We start from the raw sequence: 5776 nt of genomic DNA, 5'->3' as shown, positions 1-5776 counted from the left end.
CCTTAAGAAAAAATAAAAATAAAATGTGTGGCTTTTGAATGACATGCATGACTTCACTTTCCACACACACACACACACACAATAACACGAGGAATACAAGTCCCCAGTCCCTCCAGGAGCAGGAGGATATACATGGTCACTTTATCCTCGTGCCAAGATCTGGGGACTTTAAGGGGACTCATCCTTTGAGGTGTGGTTTTGGGCTATGCAAGAACTGCATGAAGTATAAAAGGTGAAGATGAATGTGGGAGGCAGCACAGAGAGTGCAGCAAGCAGAGGGCGCAGCCCAGCTCCACTCCCCCACTGTGACCTTGGGCAATTCACTCCACTTCCTTCAGCCTCAATGTGCTCATCTGTAAAAGTGGGACAAAAAAATGGAATTGACTGATACTCACATTTCAACTAATTACTAGGAAAGGCTGTTTCCTTTCTAGAAAACATTTGCAAATACAAATTATCTGGCCCACTGAAGGCCAGAAAAGGTTTACGTCGAACAACCCCACAGCTCTGCGCGGCCATGGACACATTACTAAATACAGGAATACAGGCCAGCAGTGTTGCTCTGAGATGGCACTTAGTGAGAATCCACTAACCCAAAGAGGTTAAGGGGAGTCCAACAGACCCCAGTAACAAAACATCACTCAGCAGGTTATTTCAGACTCAGCTCCTCCCTTAGCCATTTCCTTTATTAAAATAAGATGAGCAGAGGAAGAAACACAGTTTGTGTGAGGGGCGGATGGGGGTCAGTTAAGGAAGGAGATGGTGACACAGGTCTGCTGAAATGACGAGGGCTGACTAGTCTCCACCTTTCTTTCACACACACCCAGGAAAGAAACCACCAGCCAGCAACGGCATTCCATTCCTTGTGGCACACGCATGACAAACTGCCTGCAAAGAGTCTGGTTAAAGAAGATTTCCAGGTAGCATGAGAATGAGAGGAAAGCAGGATTAAACTGAGAAAGAAGAGAGGATGTCCAGGAAAAGAGAAAATCAACATTGGTTAGAAAAGCAAAGTGTAAGATCTCTGAGAAAAATCTGATGACTCAGATGCTGCCTGAGTGCCTACATCACCGGGTGTGTGAGACCCATGCTTTGTGCAACAGGGAGGTTCTCACTGAAGTAGCACAGGTCACACCTCTCAAACTGGCCCTGGGCCCACAACCCCAGAGGGAGCAAGACAAAAGTTTAGAATAGAGGAGTTAGCCCTATAAGAATTCAAAATGAGACTACTGATCAAGATGGCAGAATAGATGGTCCCCAGCATTACCCTCTCACAGTCCACCAATTTACAACTATTAAGAAGCAATGACTGCCAACCTGGGACCGTGAGAGCTCAGGGGAAGAGGAGGAGAGACCACGAAGGTGGCAGAAGCCACGATGAGAGAAAGAAAGGACTGTGCCGAACATTATGAGGCAGGCCCTGGGGACCACACAAAGCTGAAGCTATGCCCTTTGGATGAAGTTGCTTGGAGGCAGCAGGGGAGAAGAGGGCCTTGGTGGCCCTCAGGACAGCAAGACCACTGACAGGGTTCCCTTGGACCCATATAGGAGTGAGGGGCCACAGACAACTGAAAAAAGGAGCCACTCAGAGGCTGGTGAGTTACCGCGAGGGACCAATGCATGGCCCGCCCCATGGGAAGTGTTTGGAGTGCGGACAGTGGGGGAGACAGGCCCACTTCGGGAACACTGGGAGAAAACAAGGACAGCTGATCTGCCCTCCAATCACTGCAAGACCACCCAGTGGAGACTGGTCAGGAATACAGAACTGCAGGGGGTGCTGAACAGTCTCAGGCCCAGACCAGAGTTTCCACACAACCCAAGTGTACTGGACACCTCACAAGACCTGAAAGTACATACAAGGTCAACCATTAAAAGTTGAGCTGCACGAACGAGAAATCAAGAAAGCCTGCCCATTTACAATAGCCACCAAAAAAATGAAATACTTAGGAATTGAGTTAACCAAGGATGTGAAAAATCTCTATAATGAGAACTACAAACCACTGCTGAGAGAAATTAGAGAGGATACAAGAAGATGGAAAGATATCCCATGCTCTTGGATTGGAAGAATCAACATAGTGAAAATGTCCATACTACCCAAAGTGATATACAAATTCAAAGCAATCCCCATTAAAATTCCAAAGACATTTTTATCAGAAATGGAAAGAACTATCCAGACATTTATATGGAATAATAAAAGACCACGCGTAGCCAAAACAATGCTGAGCAAAAAAACTAAAGCTGGAGGCATAACATTACCTGACTTTAAGCTATACTACAAAGCTATAATAACCAAAACAGTATGGTACTGGCATAAAAACAGACACACTGATCAATGGAATAGAATAGAGAATCCAGAAATCAACCCACACACCTACAGCCATCGGATCTTTGACAAAGGCACCAAGCCTATTCACTGGGGAAGAGACTGCCTCTTCAGCAAATGGTGCTGGGATAACTGGATATCCATATGCAGGAGAATGAAACTAGATCCATACCTCTCACCATATACTAAAATCAACTCAAAATGGATCAAGGATTTAAATATACACCCTGAAACAATAAAACTTCTTAAAGAAAACATAGGAGAAACACTTCAGGAAATAGGACTGGACACAGACTTCATGAATATGACCCCTAAAGCACGGGCAACCAAAGGAAAAATAAACAAATGGGATTATATAAAACTAAAGAGCTTCTGCACAGCAAAAAAAACAATTAACAGAGATAAAAGACAACCAACAGAGTGGGAGAAAATATTTGCAAAATATACATCTGACAAAGGATTAATATCCAGAATATATAAGGAACTCAAGCAACTTTACAAGAAAAAAACAAGCAACCCAATTTAAAAATGGGCAAAAGAGCTAAGTAGGCATTTCTCTAAGGAAGACATACAAATGGCCAACAGACATATGAAAAAATGCTCAACATTACTCAGCATCCGGGAAATGCAAATCAAAACCACATTGAAATACCATCTAACCTCAGTTAGGATGGCTAAAATCCAAAAGACTCTGAACAATAAATGCATGCGAGGTTGTGGAGAAAAAGGAACTCTCATACATTGTTGGTGGGACTGCAAAATGGTGCAGCCTCTATGGAAAATGGTATGGAGTTTCCTCAAACAATTGCAGATAGATCTACCATATGACTGAGCTATCCCACTGCTGGGAATATACCCAGAGGAATGGAAATCATCAAGTCGAAGGTATACCTGTTCCCCAATGTTCACTGCAGCACTCTTTACAATAGCCAAGAGTTGGAACCAACCCAAATGTCCATCATCGGATGAGTGGATACGGAAAATGTGGTACATCTACACAATGGAATACTACTCAGCTATAAAAACGAATGAAATACTGCCGTTTGCAACAACATGGATGGACCTGGAGAGAATTATATTAAGTGAAACGAGTCAGGCACAGAAAGAGAAATACCACATGTTCTCACTTATTGGTGGGAGCTAAAAATTAATACATAAATTCACACACACACACACACACACACACAAAAAAAAAAACCCGGGGGGGGGGATATAACAACCACAATTACTTGAAGTTGATATGACAAGCAAACAGAAAGGACATTGTTAGGGGGGAGGGAGGAGAGGGAGGAGGGAGGCAGGTTTTGGTAAGGGGCAACAATAATCAACCACAATGTATATCGACAAAATAAAAGTTTTTTTAAAAAAAAAGGTGAGCTGCACAAAAAGCCTTCCCCAGAGAACCAGCAGCAAAGCAGCAATTTAGCTCAACCACAGGGCTCAAGTGCTGGTTCTCACAGGAAGTTCCCCCATTTTAGAAGTAACTAAAGGACAACCAAAATTTCCAGTTCAGAGTTTAAGTGGTGGGGGCAGCTAATAATCCAGCTCAGAACTGAAAGAAAACACAAAAAACCCACACACCAAAGTTCTGATATTAACCAGTAACAGTCTACCACCACCAAAGAACACCTAGAAAACCTAGAAGGACCAGAAACCCCCAACTCCCAAGGGTTCCCAAGCCAGGAAGGGGAGGGCCTAGGGCCTGAGCACTGTCCCCTCAAGCCCTCATCCAGCCCAGCAACACCGGATGTGCCCAGGCTCCCAAGCTGGGGTGGGGGGGCCTCAGCCACACCATGTTCCCCCCAAAGTCCACATCCAGTCCAGCCAGGACCATGCTGCCACCAGAGGCCCCCTGAGCTCCCCTGCTAGAATGAGGTGGGTGCCATGGGCCTTGACCACGCCCCCTCTCTCCCTCCTCCTCCTCCCATCCTATCCCTTTCCCTTTCCCCTCTCCCAATCTCCCCCAACTGCTCCACAACATCTTAGAATGTAATAATAATAATAAATTAATTTGGGGGAAAAAAAGAATTCAAAATGACCTTCCTGGAAACACACATGCTCCACCTCCCTCTGTCCCTGCTTGCGGCTCCCCTCCTTGCTGCTCTACGGTCACTGCCAATCTCCTGCTCAGGCTGCTTCCACCAATGGAAGTTGTGCAGGAAGGCCTACGAGTGAGTGCCTGAAGAACTAAAGCCTTCCTGGTTCAACTGCCTTCTCCTGGGTCAGAGGCACCACAAAGCACTGACCTTGGCATCATGGTCGTTTCCTCCTGTTTGCTACATACCAATCCAGACCCATGACTTTCTAAGATTGGCTCTTTCCAAGCTTAAGTCATTCCTGGAGCAAAGGGAGAAGGTAAGTAGGGCAGGCATCACGCTCTGTCTTCATTTTCTGACTTGCCAGAGGGTCCCTTAAGGAGAATCTTGCTTCAGTCCACTCACACCCTTCCCTAAGCCAGTGTGAAGCTTCCCATAGTACAAGCAGGAAAAGAATACTACGTACCCCAAACAGAGCATTACTTAAAACCCTAAAAACAGGTTCAAGTTGGCAATGGCAACAAGGAGCACAGCTCTGAAGAAAGGCGTGGTAAGTCATACATGTTTCCACATTCTGTACTGGCTCCATCTGCACACGCACCGGAGCGCCTGCTGACACATCTGACATGGCAAGGCAGATAAAGTGCAGGCTTTGAAAAAAGTCTTCAGTAAAAAAGGATGAAGGAAACGTCTGCTTCCAGCCAAGATAAAGTATCAACAGCCAGATGATTTACCCTCCCACCTAAACAAATAAAACTAGACAAAACATACGAAAGAGTTTCAGACACAAGGCAGTGAAGAGAGGTGAAGAATCAACAGCAAATACTGAATGCCTTCACCGAGACACCACGCACACCAACACCCTCTAAACCCCTACGGCTCCCTTCCCCCATGCCAGACAAAAATAGGTCGGCCCCAAACAGCTCTGAAACACACTGATGGGAAATCTGAAGACGTTTCTACCTATGCTGCAAATGGACAGCATCAGTCTCCACAGCTGCGACATCTTTTATGAGCACGAAAGTCACTTCATAGAATACTGAAATTTAATATCGGTATGTTTCACATTTAGCTCTAAAAGTCCTAACATATTTTTTGCTTTTTTTTCATTTCTATTTCACTTTAAATTCTCATTCCAGGATTCAACATTGGCTTTTCTCACCTTACTCCTTTCAGTTAAAATTTATCAGAGGTTTAAAACCATGTAGGTATGTACCTCAAACTGTGTTAAAGCACATGTGCGTGAGAGTGAGAAAGAACAATTCTCAGGGAAAGGTGCTCATATACAGCAAAATGCTGCCAGCAATAGTTTAAGAAATGTGAAATGACTGAGGGATCATTGTGTACATCTTAAACCAGAAGCAATCCATTACATGACAAATATATAGGAGCTTAAATGAAATAAAGTTTTTTTATA

Source organism: Cynocephalus volans, chromosome 14 (genome assembly GCF_027409185.1).
Source record: "Cynocephalus volans isolate mCynVol1 chromosome 14, mCynVol1.pri, whole genome shotgun sequence".
Classification (NCBI taxonomy): domain Eukaryota; kingdom Metazoa; phylum Chordata; class Mammalia; order Dermoptera; family Cynocephalidae; genus Cynocephalus; species Cynocephalus volans.
Note: the sequence above shows the minus strand (reverse complement) of the source record.